Source organism: Octopus bimaculoides, chromosome 25 (assembly GCF_046866305.1).
Source record: "Octopus bimaculoides isolate indiv1 chromosome 25, ASM4686630v1, whole genome shotgun sequence".
Taxonomy (NCBI): domain Eukaryota; kingdom Metazoa; phylum Mollusca; class Cephalopoda; order Octopoda; family Octopodidae; genus Octopus; species Octopus bimaculoides.
In genome coordinates this window covers 15,961,630-15,980,817 of record NC_142952.1, presented here as the reverse complement: position 1 = coordinate 15,980,817, position 19,188 = coordinate 15,961,630, and the positions used below count along the sequence as shown (strand labels likewise).

Genomic DNA, 19,188 nt, shown 5'->3' with positions numbered 1-19,188 from the left:
ATAGTCACAAAAACCCATACACACATACACACTCAGACATGCACACACAAGGAGACAGAGGTACATACACACATGCAAACACACACACACACAGAAACACGAACACACAAGCACATGAATATGCAGAATAGTTACATACAAACGTACACACATACATTTATACATATGCACACACACACACACATACATGCATACACACACTTACATGCATACATGCATATGTACATACATACATACATGTGTATGCACACACACACATGTGCACAAATAAACAAAAAGAACGCAGCTCAGATAATGGACAAAGTCAACAACTATTCAAAAGGTTGCAAGATGCAACGAAAATTTTAGGAAAAATAAATAAGTAAATAAGTGGAAACTTAACTGGTGAGTGTGTTAAATAATAAGGCAGTAAAAGGGAATGACTCTCCCCAGACACAATATATATATGTATATAATAATAATAATAATAATAATAATAATAATAATAATAATAAATCCATGAAAATCCACAGTCACATATAGAAAAATTTAATAAGTAAATACACGATGAATAAGTATGATAAAATACAAAGTAAAAATCATAAAAGTGACTGTGGATTTTCATAGACGAGTTCATGAACTTTGGTTCTTTTCTCTAAATGACCGCAGCCACTTGGCTGAAACACATAAATAAATAAATAAATATATATACGTATGTATGTATACATATATATGCATATATGTATATATATATATATATATATATATATATATATATATGTATGTATGTATACATATATATGCATATATGTATATATATATATATATATATATATATATATATATGTATGTATGTATACATATATATGCATATATGTATATATATATATATATATATATATATATATATATATATATATATATATATGTATACATATATATGCATATATATATATATATATATATATATATATATATATGTATGTATGTATACATATATATGCATATATGTATATATATATATATATATATATATATATATATATATATATAAATGTTGAACGATGAAATGAGTGCTCAACACCACATTGGTGTATATCTGATTTCTTTATTTGTGAATTAAGGCTATCATTGGTTTCATGTTAAAAAAAAGTAAGAACATATCCTAGTGTCTTAGCAATTTTTCAAGCCGATCACATGGAGAAAGGTGTTTGCCTCCATTTTGGAAAACAGTTTCGCTTCGTTCATGGTATTTCTCATAAATTTGCATAAATAAAACAATGAATCAAGGCATGTTACTCTTGGGTGGCATCTTTTGGAAGTTTATCTCCCTTGGAATTGTCTTTTGGATAAATTTTTTTATGGTTAATTTGTTTACATTATTTGTTTTTGTTCTTGGCATGGTGTTTTTGTACTTGTATTTTGAGGTAGTTCATCATTGGGGTATATTTTTCCTTTGTGTGAAGTTTGTGTGCTATGTGTGTTCACATTTAGGAAAGGGGCTATATTGGTAGGGGTACCCTCATTTATAGGGGCTCTTCTTTGAAATATTTGAGAGTAAAATATTGCTTGTGTATGCAGGGAGGGTTTCATCACTAATGTTTAAGATGTTATCTGTTGATTGTATAATGTTTAACTTTTCAGTTATACAGAGTTCACATTTGGTACTCTGTCCTCAGTATTTTTTGACTTTAGCAATATTTTTCCATTCTATCTGGGGGCAGGGGTTGCTTATTCCACCTTCTTTCAATGTTCATATCATATTTGATATTTGATAGGGATGTCGCATGTCTTTTTGTTTTTGTCTCAGAATGACATGAAATGTGTATACCTTTCCTTGAATGAGTTGTCTGTCATTCCAATATATGCCTTTGCTATTCTGTTGGGGTCCGTCATTTTGGCTTTGTATACGAGTTCTTTCTTGAGACAGTTGTTGTTTAAAGGGCAGCAGTTTGGGGATGTGAAATTGCATTATATTTCTGGGGTGTTTCTGGTGTGTTTATGTTTATTGTGACTGAGTATTATTGATCCTATATTGGGGAGATAGTTATAGGTAACTTTAACAGTGTTTCTGCTGAAGATCTCGTGGTATTTGTGTGAATGTGGAAAGTGGTTGTCTGTTAGTTTTAAGAATTTCTTAGCTAAGTTAGTAGCTACATTCATGCTATAAGGTGGGTTGAACCATAAGATTTTCATCTGTCTGCATCTTCTTGGTCTCTCTCTCTCTCTCTCTCTCTCTCTCTCTCTCTATATATATATATATATATATATATATATATATATAACTAGAATAAGAATGGAGAAAATCACATCTTTGATTACACTAAATATTATCAATGATCATTTCTAGTGTATCAGTATATCTAGATACAGAAAAAGATATAAAATATCAGTCATATCAATATCAAAAAACATATGCTTACACAATGTTATCAAGCTAATCCAAAAGTGAACTAAAAAAATATCCCTAATAGAGGAATGCATACAAGGAATGCTAAGAAGATATATGCATAATATTCCATGAAAGGAATTATGTATAACACCATTTTTCTATCTTATAACAATATTTGGATTATTTTGAATTGTGTATAATTTGTGAACATTTTCTTCTTTTACTGTTTATATAATGCTATTTGTTGTATTTGCTTTTGTAGCTGTTAATTATTTTTGCTCTATGTTTGTCTGTCTTATAATAAACACAAGGCAAAAGGATGTCCATAGTGAGGATTCTGCTGAGTTTTGAACCACAGCCAAACTATATTGCCATAAAAATAAGACCTGCTATGAGAAATTAACTGTTTCACCATAAAATTTATTATGCTTATGTAAACATGATTTGACCAATTAACTAGTGTGTAGCCAATAAGTGGCAAACTTGAAAGTAAGATTTGTGGATTTTCTTGCCATTAAATAATTCTGCCAAAGATTCTAGAAGCTTGACTAAATGATATAAAAAGCTGGGTACTGAACTCTCAAACAGAACAACTTCAAGTAACACAGAAATTTGTTGATCAGTTTTGTGATAAAATGTTTTCACTCTTTTTGCTTATTCTGTCTTTAACAACCATGAACAATTTTCATATAAATCATAAAAATATTTGATGCAATTAAGACATAACTATGACATTTCCTATTTCATGTTTGCTAAATACACATGATAGTGAATGTGATAGTCTAATACCTAGATGACAAAATGACCATTATTACTATTTGATGACATTTAAAAAATGATTCAAGTGACATATGCTTCATTAACAAAGATCTTTGTTGTAGAAGTCTTTCTCTGATTTTGTACACTGCTATGATTTCTTGTTCTGTAATTAAAGCTGTTCTTGTCTTTTAGTAAGTTTATCACATATTTTCATCCTGTTACCTATGGGTACCTTTTCTAATGTGATAACCATGTCGTTGTAGTCACCGCTACTGCTGCTGTTGTTATTATCGTTGTCATTGTCATCATCATCATCATCATCATCATTATTATCAGGATCATCCTGATTGAGAATCTCATTTCAACTATTTCACTGTTAGTAATAGTATGAACAATTACAGTATTGTTATCAATATTATACTTTGATCTCCTCTTCCTCCAGCTTACTCCCAGATTCTGATGGTATGTAAGGAGATCTGACACCATTTTCTTTTGGCTTGGTATGCAAAATCTTTTTTACTCTTCACTTTACTCATTATTATCACTGAACATTTTTTCATGTACCAGACATTGCACTTAATTCCATTGACAACTGCATATATAGGTATTCTTTAGAATAAACTCTTTTTGAAGCCTTAACACAGATACACCTTTGTTCACTGCTGCCAGAAATTGTGCTTACACTCTTGGAGTGGTTGGTGTTAGGAAGAGCATCCAACTGTAGAAACTCTGCCAGATCAGATTGGAGCCTGGTGCAGCCATCTGGTTTGCTAGTCCTCAGTCAAATGTCCAACCTATGCTAGCATGGAAAGCAGACGTGAAACGATGATGATGGTGATGATTTAGCCTTCAATAATCTAAGGATGCTTTGGTAACATGGCTGAATTAATAATGCATTAGCACATGCCAGCATAGTTAAGAGATTGACATCAGAAGTCAATCTTTCAAGGAGAGGTTTGAGAGCTATCCTTGGTTATCTTAATCCCTGAAGTCTGAAATCAATCTATATTTTGAAATTACTTCACAATAAAAGTTCTAAAAATACAAAATGGTTCCAGCAAGATGGGGCAACTGCTTATACTGCAAGAGAAACAATGATCAAGAGACACCTGATCAAAAGCACACCAGGATGATCACATCACTGCAAAATCTGACATTGTTTGAGACAGATCCAGCTGGTTTCCTTGAATGTTTCTTAAGCCAAGACGAGTGTGGTCTTTGTCACTTAGAGCCAAAGTTGCAAAGAAGGCCATGATTGTTTCATCTGCAGGGAAGGTGATGGCCTCAGTTTCTTGGGATGCAAAAAGTATTGTGTTTATTGACTATCTTCAGGAGGACCACACCATCAATGGAGAATACTATGCCAACTCACTGAGGCAGTTATGAAAAGCTATCAAGACCAAACGCCCAGGAAAACTGATGAAAGGAGTCTTGGTTCATCAGAAGAATGCTCCAGTGCAAGAGTCCTTCATTTCAATGGCTGTTGTAACTTCAACTTTGAACTGGTTGATCACCTTGCCCATTCTCCTGATTTGGCCCCATCTGTTCCCAACAAAAAAAACAACAAAAAAAAAACCCACTTTGCTGGGAACCAATATCGCAGTGATGAAGATATCACATTTGCTGATGATGTCATTTTTAACCAACAGGACAAAAAATTCTTCACCGAAGAGATCCAAGCACTGCAACACAGATGGAAGAAGTGTGTGAACCACAAGGGGTCTCTGTTGATAAATAAACCTCATTTGGATACATTTCATGAGTATCTTAGCCAGCCTATGAAGTTTCCAGTAGCTGATTCATGTATATGTATATATATATATATATATATATATATATATATATCTTATAACTTACAAAATTGTAAAGGTAGGGTGTGCAAGAGTGTTAGTGTGAGGGAAGTGGTATAAGGAGAGTGACTGATATCAGAGAAAGGGAGAAGAGAGTTGTGTAAGTGACAAATATGGAGTGGCAGAATAAAGTTAATACAGCCGTCATCCAGGGATACACATGCTCATGCTTTCAATCAGTTTACAAAGCCAAGTCATAGTAGACAAAATGATAACTAATGAAAATAGTGTTTGAGGGTGTTTGTATGTATGTCACACACTGTCACCTTTAAGAAAAAGGAATGATTTAGTTGAAAGGTTTACTCAACATGTATACACATATACTTATGACATTACACACATGAATGGAAGTAACTTACTCCTACAACTATATTTGTGATTAGATCAAACTCATTCTTTTTTTTAGTCCCTCTCTCTCTTTCTGTCTGTCTGTCTGTCTACACACACACATCTTTCTCCCTCTCTCATGCTCTCTCTCTCTTTCTCTACACACATGTCTTTCATATCACACGCTTTCTTGCTCCACTGAGGGTCAGCATTTAATGTTAGGGTTTCATGTTAGCACTTAGGATTACAATTTTGAGTAAGGACTACGTTTAAGCAGAAACTGAAAAGGGATTCAAAAAAAGATTTGAACTTGTGTACAAAGTTTTACAGAACTGAACTTGCATGCTTGAAATTTGGATTGCAAACAAAAATATATTCTTAAAAGAAGAAAAATAAAAAAAGGTTTACAAAGTGTTCTCAGTCCGAAATTTCACTGAGTGTTTCTTTGAAAAAATTTACTCTAAGTTAGATAAAGAGCTTTGCGATGTTACTGTTAACTCTCTGAGTCATTAACTCAGGTATCTCAGCATGTGTGTGTGTGTGTGTGTGTGTGTGTGTGTGTGTGTGTTGTGTATATATATATATATATATATATATATAAATGTGTATATATATACACACACACACATGTATATATATGTGGGTTGGCTACTGCAAACTTCATAGGCTGACCAATATACTCTCATGAAATGTATCCAAATGAGATTTATTTATTTATATATATGTCTGTATCTGTGTGTGTTCATGCATGCGTGTATGCATATATGCGAATCTTTAGAAATTGCTCAACCAGGATGTTGCTATTATTTCTCCAGCCAACAGGTCATCTGTTGATTTTGCACCTTCAAAGATATAATGAATAAGATACTGCTTACCAGAAAAACTGATAAAGGTTACTGATAGGAAATGTATCTGTCTATGAAACAATGCTCTAACAATATCACCTTATGCTAGCATGGAAAAGTGGACATATATATATATATATATATGCGAGTAAAAATAAATACAAAAAAGGTGGGTTTTTTTGTATGATTGTGTATAGAGGAATATATTATTTTGTTTAAAAGAGTTCCAACACTGTCTGTTTTTTATGTTTTATTTATATTCCTGCAGAACCAATGTGGGGTATAGAATATGGAATATACAATATATAATATAAAATAAAATAAAATAAAAATGGATGGCACCATGAAAGAAAGTATTGAATGTAGATGAAATATTGAGTGTTCAATATAAAGGATCAAATATATAAATATAAATATATAAAGGCGACTCGAGTTTCAGGGCTATTTCCCTTCGTCATGGCCGGTATGTTGTTTAGTTCATTTTAGCCGGCATATGAAGGGACTGCTGGAATGTTGCCTTCATAGATTTTTCTCATTTGTTTTCACCATTACACTCAAGGCCAGCACTATTAACATAACACACACAAAACATTATTATCAACATTATGGTCAAGTGGAAAATACTTCAGCTACACTCTTACATATTTAATATTATGAGTTGAAAACTAGTTAACTGAGTTTATCTATGCAATTAGTTGATGAAAACTCCCTCTACAAGTGTTTAAAATCTAAATATAATAAACAAGGGAGATAAAATCAAAGAACTGAAAAATACAGGCAATGCATCAGAGGAGTGGATTTGGTCTCAAAGTCAAGTGGTGTTTCAGTCTTATTAGACCTTCAAAGTGACACAGATTCTACTCAGTTGGCAAGACTATTATTGATTTAGAATAGATTGTATTGGTGTGTTATTAAGCAGGTCCTTTGTTATCTTATTCTTGGCTATGCCCTGTAATAGTGCTAAGTTTGGGTAATGTCTGATATTTCACAGGCATGTGTGTGTGTGTGTGGAGAGAGAGAGAGAGAGAGAGAGAGAGAGAGAGAGAGAGAGAGAGAGAGAGAGAGAGAGAGAGAGAGAGAGAGAGAGAGAAAACTCATCTATAGATCCAGTATCTCCTCTCAACTTTGCTCAAGCTTTTATTTTAACATTACTACTATTCCAGATGGCTTGTCTTCTCCATTACATCACCTCTCTATTGAAAGAGTATTAAGAAGATGGAATAAAACTGAAATAATATGATAAGCTGAAAATCAAGGAGAGAAATAGGTAGACAGACAGAATTTAGAATGAAAGACGAGGAGAGGAGATAGTGATTAAGTAAGAGAGCAGTGTGACAGGTTTCTGATGTTATGTACAAGCTTAGACCATCATTAACAGTGAGGACAGATATTTAATAGTAAAAATCACAAAGGTTGGGAAAGTACAACAACAATGACTGCAACACAAAACATAGTTGTAAGCTATTTACATTCTATTCTCATTACCTTTAGCTGTTTCACGTCACACCTGACACACATACATGTGTGTGGGTGCATGTAAATATATATCATACATATATCTATCCACAGAACACACACTCTCACTGCCTTCCCACGACATATAGGAGGTGGTGCTGAAAAGTTCCTGGCTTTAAGGGTCTTGTGAAAGGCCTGGTTGGAGGCCCAAACTTCTGAGTTCTTTTACAGGGCTTAGAAAAACTAAAGAACTGCTGCAATAAGTGTGTGAATCTCAGAGGGGGATAAAATCATAATAAACTAAATGGATTAATAAAATCGTAATAAACTGATCCTCCTGTATTTTCCTTTAACCAAAGCCAGGAACTTTTCAGCACTCCCTTGTATATATCAGTTCACACACACATGTGTATCTGCAGACATATATACACATGCATATATTTTTGAATTGTGTAGTCAGAGGAAGAAGAGCAGCAGTGCTCATGACATTTGTCAGTGTCTCAAAGACTGTCAACAGAAATGGGGTAAGTAACTAGCAAAGATGTCCCAATACAAGCCCAGATACAGTATCCTGTATCAATTTTCATTCAGTGTTATGGGCCTCATAACTGGGAAGACTGCAATGTTAGGATCTTTTGGGCAAATGGATTAAGAACACACACACACACATATATATAGATGCAAAAACGTTCTGCATTGATAGACATAGTTTGTTTTGTTTTATTTTCTTATTGCTGGAAGTGAAAACAAGAGCTAAGTTTTTAATCTTGGTCTTAGTTTATTTTCACGTAATGTCTTTAATGTCTCTCTCCTGTTCAGCATCCTTAATAGCCATTTTCTCATATTTATTATGTAGATTAGATTAGTACGAATACTCTTATGTTTTATATTAGAACAGGACAGTACAGTTTTTCATATGCTCCTACGATGTTTATATGATAATATATGGCTTGAAACATTAATCTATATTATTATGTGGCTTAGCATACATTGATAATAATGATTATAGTAAAAGTTCTGAATCTTAATGTACATTATAAACAGTGTCCATCTTGCAAAAACATTATGTTTGCCCTCCACCATTTAATTATAAATGTATATGACTCTCCCTAAGTAATCATACTCCTGGTCAGTGTGTAGAGGTTTCCCCTCTCTGTATCCCTTTTTTTAAAAAATGTGTGTGCCTGTCAGCTTACTGTATGTCTGTATGTACTCATGTGAACCTCATTATGTATATATGTTAGTGTGGATGTACATGTCTATGAGTATATATGTATATGCTTACAGGTATATATGTATATATTTACATCTATGCTTACCCCTGTGTGGACTGCATGTTCATATGTGTGTATGTATATATGGGTGTATTTATGTCTATATGTTTGTTTATATGAACTACATGTTCATGTGTGTATGTGGGTAAATGGATATGTGTATATATGTGTGGATGTATAGGTGTGTGTGTGTTTCTATGAATATGTAAAATACATACCATGCTATGTAGTGTTTGTATATGTACACAAATATGATATATGTGTGTATAAGCAACTAAGGTTAATACTGGGTATGTGTAAATGGATATATATGACTACTTTCATGCCCTTCTTACCCTTCTCTTTACTGGGTCTTAATCTGAATACTGTATGGGAAGGAGAGAAAAATTATACTTCAATGAATTAGATTCATGATGTACACTACACTATCTGGCAAACATTTACACAGATCTTTTCAAACACGAACAAAAGCCCTTCAGCGACTACCTTCCCGTTGCCCCTCTCAAGTATACAATTTTAGGGCTGCAAACAGCAATGTTTGCACAATGAAGGGGAGAGCTATTGAGATTGTCAAAATGATGGAGCATCATCATGTAGTTGTGTATAGTGTGCAAAACGTGAGATGGAAAGGAGCCTCTGCTAGATTCCTCATGGGTAAGAAACAGAGGTTTAAATTCTTCTGGCTAGGCAGGAGTGATGAAGTGGGTGGTGTAGGCATACTCTTAGCGGAAAAGTGGGTAGTTCAGGTAATTGAGGTAGTCAGAATGTGTGACAGGTTTATTAAGTTGAGACATTGTAGATAGATTAACACAGGCACAAGAGTGGCTGTGTGGTAAGTAGCTTGCTTCCCAACCACATGGTTCAGGGTTCAGTCCCACTGCGTGGCACCATGGGCAAGTGTCTTCTACTATAGACTCGGGCTGACCAAAGCCTTGTGAGTGGATTTGGTAGACGGAAACTGAAAGAAGCCCATCGTATATATGTATATGCTTGTGTGTCTGTGGCAGGAGTGGCTATGTGGTAAGTAGCTCGCTTACCAACCACATGGCTCCAGGTTCAGTTCCACTGTGTGGCACTTTGGACAAGTGTCTTCTACTATAGCCTTGGGCCAACCAAAGCCTTGTGAGTGGATTTGGTGGACAGAAACTGAAAGAAGCCCGTCATATATATATATATATATATATATATATATATATATATATATATATATACATGGCCGATGCCAGCACTGCCTTGACTGGCTTCCGTGCCGTGGCATGTAAAAAGCACCAACTGATTGTGGCCGTTGCCAGCCTCCTCTCGCCCCTATGGCGGTAGCACATAAAAAGCACCCACGGAGTGGCTGGCGTTAGGAAGGGCATCCAGCTGTAGAAACACTGCCAGATCAGACTGGAGCCTGGTGCAGCCTCCTGGCTTCCCAGACCCCAGTCGAACTGTCCAACCCATGCTAGCATGGAAAACGGACGTTAAACGATGATGATGATGTATATACTTGTGTGTCTGTGTTTGTCCCCCCACCAATGCTTGACAACCGATGTTGGTGCGTTTGTGTCCTCGTAACTTAGCAGTTCGGCAAAAGAGACTGATAGAATAAGTACTAAGCTTACAAAGAATAAGCCCTGGGGTCGATTTGGTCAACTAAAGGTGGTGCTCCAGCATGGCTGTAGTCAAATGACAAACAAATAAAAGAGTAAAAGAATTACATTTGTCTCTGCTCCACAGGCTGGTGATCAGAAGGACCAATTCTATGAGGTCCTTTTGCAAACTACCACAACAACAACAAATGACAGAGACTTCGTTATGGTGGCCGGTGACTTTAATGGACATGTTGGGCAGCATTCCCATGGATTCCATGGTGTGCATGGCGGTTATGGCTTTGGCACCATGAAGGAGGAAGGTACAAGGCTACTTGAGTTCTGTGATGCAAATGATCTTATGATCTGCAACACTAACTTTAGAAAGCCAACCAGCCACCTAATTACTTATCAGTCTGGTGGGAATATAAGCCAGGTTGATTACCTCCTCACCAGACAAGGAGATGCTCACAAATGTGAAGTCCTTCCCAGATGAAGAGTGTACATCCCACCATAGGCTATTAGTTAGTGAATTCAGAATTAGAGCTAGAGAGATTCAAAGACATAATCCACAATAGAAAAGAAGATTATGGAAGCTCAAAGACCTAGCAAACCAACAAAAATTTAGAGACATTCTACTGGAGGCCTCTGATGATAAAGAGGAAGAGGAGGAAGGGACATATAGTTTAGAGGATATATAGTTCAGAGAGAATAGAGATGTGGTAGGTGAGAAATGTGTGCAAATGGATGATGGTATGCTTGCACTTAGTGACTCAGAAGAAAGATGTGTAGAGATGTTATGAAAGGTTGTTAAATGTGGAGAAGGGTTAGAAGGAGAAGGAGAGTCTTTCAAATATTGAACCAATTGAGAGACCAGCCAGCCATCAGAGTGGTTAGCAGCATAATAGATAAGGCAATTAAGAAAATGAAGACTGGGAAAGCCCCTGGACCATCGGCTATCATTGCCGAGATGATTAAAATATCAGGTAGTATGGAATACAGCCTACTCATTCACATAGTTAATCAGGTAATTCAGGAAGACATTATAGTTAGCTGCTACAAGGGTAAAGGTAATGCCTTAGATAGAAACAATTACAGAGGTATGAAACTGCTGGATCAGGTCATGAAAATTACAGAGAGAGTTATATCTCAACTGATTAGGAATTGAATTAAACTAGATGAGATGCAGGAATTCATTTTTCTTGAAGATGCCCCATTTCAGAGCCTTTCTGGGCTAAACCCACATACATAACCACATACACTCGCATCATTAAACATGTCTTCCATGTTGGCACAGGCTGGACAGTTTGACAAAAGCTGGCAAGCCAGACAGCTGCACCAGGGTCCATTGTCAGCTTTGGCATGATTTCTTATGGCTAGATGCTGTTCTTAATGCCAACCACTTTACAGAGTGTACTGGGTACTTTTTATGTGGTACCAACACTGGTGCTTTTAACATGGCACTGATACCAATAGGGGTTACCAAGTACTAGCAAGATGAAGACCTCTCAGCTGGGCAATGGAATGGAACCACAGGAAGTGGCTTTGTGCTACGTGAGAGGTTAGAGTATAATAAAGGGATAGAGAATAGATGTCTTACTGTAGAGAAGATTCTTGGTTACCCCAATATATAAACTAGGATTCGAGTGAATCAGGCACTTAAATGATAAGGCACCAGGTCAGGCTGGAAAATAAAATGTGTAGACAAAAATAGAGTCTCTAATAGTGTAATGCCTCCATTAATTAATTAAAAATTCGTTGGAAACAGCTGCAGTGGATTGATACATTATCCATCTGTTGTTATTTATATATATACATGTGTGTGTAAATATATGTGTGTCTGTGTGTGTGTGTGTGTGTGTGTGTGTGTGTGTGTGTGTGTATATATATATATATATATATATATATATATCTGTATATATAAAAGGCAGGATGTGTGTGTGCGTACATGAATGTAATTCATGCACGTCCACAAATTAGGTTGCATGTCACTTTTAGGAGGACATTCGTCATGACCCTAGCTGCATTTTCGTCAACTTATTTTTCCCAGAGGCACCAGCGAATAGCAGTAAAAATATATTTTCAACCAAACCTTTTAACAATTTTCAAGTCGGAGAATTCACCATTGTTTACAAACAGGAGTTAAGTCCCTTCCCAGCGATGAGTAAATTTTTGTTAAGACTTTTGGTGTTTTTCTTTCCATCAAGGAAAAAAAGTGTTTTGTTGATATATGGGCAACACACACACACACACGCGAACATGTATGCAATAGGTGTACGTACCTATGTGTGTGTGTTGCTCATATATATATATATATATATATATATATATATATATACACATACATAACACTTAGTTGTGATCTGAACATAACCGCTTCTGACACAGAGAATCGGGAGCCCTTTTGGGCATTCAATTTTCCTTGCAGGAAGTGTTCCCAACCCATGGGCAAAGAGGGGTTAGATGATGGAGGTGGTGTTTTCAAAGGGCTGGCATGTGTAACCTGATCACCTCTGCAGATCAAACTCCCAACCCATGCGCTCCGCGACACTGTTTCTGCCCAAATTTGACGTCGATGTTACTTAGTTTGGTTTCAAATAAAGAACTTGATTAGCTTAATAATCCTAACTTAACCCTGGGCAAAGCCGGGCTATATTGCTAGCATATATATATATATATATCATCATCATCGTTTAACGTCCGCTTTCCATGCTAGCATGGGTTGGACGATTTGACTGAGGACTGGTGAAACCGGATGGCAACACCAGGCTCCAATCTAATTTGGCAGAGTTTCTACAGCTGGATGCCCTTCCTAACGCCAACCACTCAGAGAGTATATATACTCACACATATACATATACACATGCCAATTTATATCAATTTATGAGGGTTCTACAATTTCTTGCTGAAAAATCTGCAGATACGATTTGTTTATAGTGATGAAATGTTTATGTTGTGCATTAGCTCACTTTCCCCATTAAACTGATCATTGCTTGTACAAGTGCATAGTGTGCCTCATGACAGATGTTGAAGTGATCACAGAGCAATGTGAGATAAAGTGTTTTGCTGAAAAACTCAATGTACTGCTCAGTCTGGGAATTGAAACCACAATCTTGCAATTAGTTTAAATACATACATATATATATATATATATATATATATATATATATATATATATATATATATATATAATATATATATAATAATATTAGGGACAAAATCCAAAATTACAGGTAAAAAACTCAATTAAAATCAATTTATAAAAAATTAAAATTAAATTGAGCCTTATAGATAAAGTATATATAAAATATATAGTTTTAGGGAAAATAACCAATTTTCAAGAACTCATCGATGAAAATCCACTATCACATATAGAAAAATTAATAATTAAAAGCACAATAAATGAGTATAATATAAAGTAAAGTAAATATCATAAGATAAATATAATAAAAAGATTACATGTGTTTCATAACCAATTTTCAAATAGAAAAGAAATTTAAATCGATTAAAATCAATTGAAATTATCGAAAATAAGTTCTATTCAAAAATATAGCTACTCGTCAGATCGTAAGTAGAACAATAATTAGATATATATCTCAACCAACAATAAGTACCAAATGAATTAATATGAAATACTTATTATATAAAGATAGAAAAATTATTTAAAAAATATCATAATATCAAAATAATAACCATTCAATAATCATCCCTTCATCCATTATAATAACATGTATATTATATACAAAAAACATCTTACATAAATTATCATTGTTTTAAATTATCATTGTTTTAAATACAAGTTGAACGAAGTTTAAGTTTAAAATAATAATGAAGATAAAATTAGTACATATTTAACCGGTGTAATAGTTAAAGCTATACTATTTAAAGCTAAAGACGTTTATTTAATTATAATTAAAGATGAATTGAATAATAGAAAAATACAAGATTATTTATTTCTACAAACATAATAATAAAAAATATGAATGAAAAAATTATGAATGGAAAAAATTATGAATGAAAAAATTAGGAAAGAAAAAATTATTAAGAATAAAAGGTTAAACTTTATATATATATACAAAGTTTTGATTTTAAAAAACTTTAACGATATTATAAACTATAAAGATTAATAATTAATCAAATAATATTAATCAAAAATAATCGAAAATATATCAACACTATTCCAATCGAAGTTCTAATATTATGTTGAAATGAAACTATAGCTTCTAAATAATTTAGTGTTAAATAAGTTATCTATTAAAATAATCTATAAAGAACCAAATGAATAGTATAAAAACAAGAATACATATTATTTTCAAATAGTAGAAAATCTTTAGCAAAGTGAAAACAGTACTTATCCAAATTTTTCCGTAATGGCAAATGAAAGACGGAAGAGTGAATATACGAGAATTTATTATTAATCATGACAATTGTTTCGACACATCTAGCATCGTTTCCTCACAAGTGGGACACTCAACAACTGGTTCAGGGGCATCCGGAGGTGCAGATGTATCTCATCAGGTGATAAATAGACACAACTCTGCAATGTAACTTCTTGTTTTGTAGAAAGAAAAGCAGCCAGAAAGAGGAAAATCAAAAATAAAATCACAGATGGAAAAAAAGAGAAATGAACATGCAATACAGAGAGAAGAGTATTAAAAATAACTGTTAACAAATATGGATGTATAAATGCCCATGGGCAAGCTGCATAGTGCGAGTACAATTTGCTCATACAAGAATCCGTGAAAATGTGAGCATATGCACACGTGAGGTTTGGTGCACTCATGATCACAAAGCAAGTTAACTATCCTCCTTCAGTCGCCATACAAAATTGGCCAAAGATGTTGAACGTCTCTTATTGATTGTCTTAAAGCTGGCGACATGGTTATGATAACGATTCTTAAATGAATCAGCCATCTACCCAATGTAAACATACGATCCTCCCCTTGTGTGCATGGTACATTTATATACAAGATTTGTACTCATACAGAGATCCATCAATGGACATTTTAATTTTTCTCTGCATGAGCATTTATCATATTTATTTGTATATAAGGCAGTCCCGACTCCATTTACCGACATTATTACCATGTTAGCTGTATCATAAGTATTTCTCTTATTACGATTTGGCAGTAATTGGTGTTTGTCATTGTGGTTCACATCTCCTTTGTTAGTATTTAGATGCGTATGTTTGCTAATGGTTCAAATAATCCAGTATCAAGACAGAAGGTAGCATCAAAAAAATTCACTCTACAATAATCTTTACCCATAGTAATATGTTTAGTCCTAAATTTTTAAAAAGTTTAAAGCAATTTTTCCCATGCCTTTCTAATTTTACTTTACTACTTCAGTCCAGAAAAAATAAGGCATCATCCCTATGTAGACCCCCTGTTACTTCCGGAAAGAAAGATTGGATTAATGAAAAGATATATATTCTGACTTGGTCAGTGAACTGTGTGGAATCGTATGAGCCCATTCCTATATCAAATGCATTCTCCCTATCTAATCTACCATCAAAATCTACTAGAGTGGCTCACACGGCAAGTATAATATCTATTTTGCATCAGGACAATTTTGGATTTTTCATGCTATAAATCCAGGCTTGATTAAGGACAATCAGGTTAATAAAGGCATAAAAGCTCTCTATATCTAGTTGCAAGAATTTACTATTCTTACTAATTTCTAGAAACTTAAACCATCCAACCACCTCTTGGGCATTGGGCTAATCTAATTTTAGACTTAAGGGCGGGTATTACCTTATTAATGATTTTTTTTACTAATAATGCCTATATCAGATTTAGAAGGACAAATCAATCTGAGGAGTCAATAAGAAAGTTAGGTTTATGGTCCTTAAGCATAATCTGGGGTTTTTGAGAGCTAAATCTCTGACAATTTGTAGTCCTGTATTGTTAATTCTTTCTAGTACGTCATTACTAGTGTGTCTATATTTGCTGCGTAATTCCTTCCTAATCATAGACTTATATAACTCAATATCAACAATGTAAATGTTACATCTTTTGTCTGCTGGTACAAGTATCCCCGGAGCTTTCTTGAAGTCGACAAGTAATTTTCTGATTTTCTGCTGATGTTGCCAGTACCGCCTGACTGGCTCCTGTAGGATTTTTGAGCGAGATCGTTGCCAGTGCCCCTGGACTGGCTTGTGCGGGTGGCACATAAAAGACACCATTTCGAGCGTGGCCGTTTTCGTGCGGGTGACACGTAAAAGCACCCACTACACTCTCTGAGTGGTTGGCGTTAGGAAGGGCATCCAGCTGTAGAAACTCTGCCAAATCAGACTGGAGCCTGGTGTTGCCATCCGGTTTCACCAGTCCTCAGTCAAATCGTCCAACCCATGCTAGCATGGAAAGCGGACGTTAAACGATGATGATGATGATGATTACATCTTCTGGGGTACTTCCTGAACTTCACGTTCTTAACTGTCTTATATAATTCCTCTTCAAATCTGGTTAGGTGTTGGTTAGTTGGATGGTTCCTTCTATATTTGAATACTCTTCTCAGTAGGTCACCATGTTCAAGTTTGTCATTTGGTTTAAAATCTTTATCAAAGAAGGCTTTCCACTGCATTCTATGTACAAATTGGTTCATTTTCTCCAAAAGATCACATATATAATCCTTCCTACTGAGTATAGGTATGTCTTTTGGTGAAACATCCAGTGTTATTTTAGCCATCATCTTACAGTACCTTCCTCCTGGAAATCAGAAATTGGTTGTGATTAGTGGATAATAAAACAAATGGTTTACACCTGGTAGCTTACTGTTAAAGCACGGTCACTTTCACAGTGACCATTATGTATATGGCAAGTTTATAGATGAGAGACAGATATTCTCTGCATAGAATACACTTTGTAGTGCTCAAGAGGTTTAAACTTGAGCAGATAGAGGAGTATATGTAAGGACAAGCAAGTTAGGTAAGTTGATATGCAAAAATATTAAATGCATTTAATACAAAAAATTGTACATATGTTTACCTATAAAAAGGTTCAACTTATACAGAAAAGAAATGATGAGGAATTAAAGGGGTTGAATAAGAGTTTTATGAGTCCAAAAGCTGTTTCTGGAGAGCTTGATGGTTCAAATCATTGGATAATACCAGCCTCCATCTTCAGGGAAGTTTATATTTGAGGTGTTGGAATAAATATATATATATATATATATATATATATATATATATATATATATATATATATACTATAGATACATTTACAATATATATATATAAACTGAAGATGCATTTTCAATATATATATATATATATATATATATATATATATATATATATATACATATATATATATATGATGAATGATACTACATCTCTTCATGCACTATGCATGTCTCTCCACTACCATCCCTACTCTGTGCTCCTGCGGTCTAATGTTACTTTGTTGTCTCTCTTCCGTCATTCCCCTGCCACTCCTCTGTATACCTGTGTTCATCACTAGTTGCATTCCCCTTCTCCTCATCTCCCCCTCTTTGCACTTCCTACACACTCACCTGTCCAATCCTTTGTACTTCTCCACTTACATTCACCTCCTTATACCTTGAGGGTATGCTCTGGCACCTTACCACCAATGCCTTTCTCTCTCTTTCTTACTGATTGAATGAATGATCTACAGCAAGACATCTGTTTTTGTCCCTTTATCGAATTTTAACCTTCCATCACCTGGTACAAATCCACCTCCAATATGCCAGTCATCATCTCAGTTAAGGAGTCTTCATCTTCCAAGTTACTTGGTGACTTCACTGGTGTTGGTGCCACATAGACAGCATCCAGTACACTCTGTAAAGTGGCTAGCATTAGAAGGGCATCCACCCATACAAACCAAGCCAAAGCTGACAGTAGAGTCTGACGCAATCCTGTGAAACAGTCCATCCCATGCCAGTATGGAAAATGGATGTTAAATGATGATGATATATATATATATATATATATATATATATATATATGTATGTATGTATATATGTATATATATATATAAATTGAACCAAATTCAATGGCTGGCACCTGTGCCAGTGGAGCACTAACAGCACCATCTGAGCAGGATCACTGCCAGAGCAACTGTCTGGTGCCGGTGGCATGTAAAAAGCACCATTTGAGTGTGATCGTTACCAGCATCGCCTTACTGGCACTTGTGCCGGTGGACGTGAACAAACCATTTGAGCGAGGTTGTTGCCAGTTCTGCTGGACTGACTCCTGTGCAGGTGGCACGTAAAAAACACTATTTGAGCATGGCCGTTGCCAGTACCGCCAGACTGGCCCTCGTGCCGGTGGCACGTAAAAGCACCCACTACACTCTCGGAGTGGTTGGCATTAGGAAGGGCATCCAGCTGTAGAAACTCTGCCAGATTAGATTGAGCCTGGTGCAGCCATATGGTTTTCCAGCCCTCAGTCAAATCATCCAACCCATGCTAGCCTGGAAAACGGACGTTAGACGATGATTTATATATATAACACTTACATACATGCACACACATATTAGAGTCTGTCATTGTTAGATCACATTTATTGCTATCTTTCTCCCATAGGTTTTGCGATAGGCATTCTTTTGGTTTTGTAACTATTCCTGTTTTACAGGGATGGGTTGCTGGTTCAATGTCCAACCTTTTTCTTTTTTCTGGGCTTGAGAACTCTTTTAAGAAACATTAAATCAATCGACACTGATAGCACTGTACAACTTCCATCAACAAAATGATAAGATAGCTCTGGATGTAGAT

General features: G+C 35.0%; 1 protein-coding gene across 5 annotated transcripts in view; it reads right to left on the bottom strand.

Annotated features, from left to right (window-relative positions):
- Window positions 1–6,389: 6,389 nt before the first annotated feature.
- Window positions 6,390–19,188, bottom strand: part of LOC106882881 (tubulin epsilon chain) — a 67,438-nt gene continuing 54,639 nt past the window's right edge. For 2 of the 5 annotated variants that reach the window (XM_014933707.3, XM_089342268.1), the window contains one exon: window positions 14,847–17,162. The gene's annotated coding sequence lies outside the window, so the exon portion shown is untranslated. Of the gene's footprint in view, window positions 6,719–14,846; window positions 17,163–19,188 lie in introns of those variants that run through there. The other 3 variants (XM_014933699.3, XM_014933717.3, XM_052976226.2) reach the window with 3 other exon arrangements.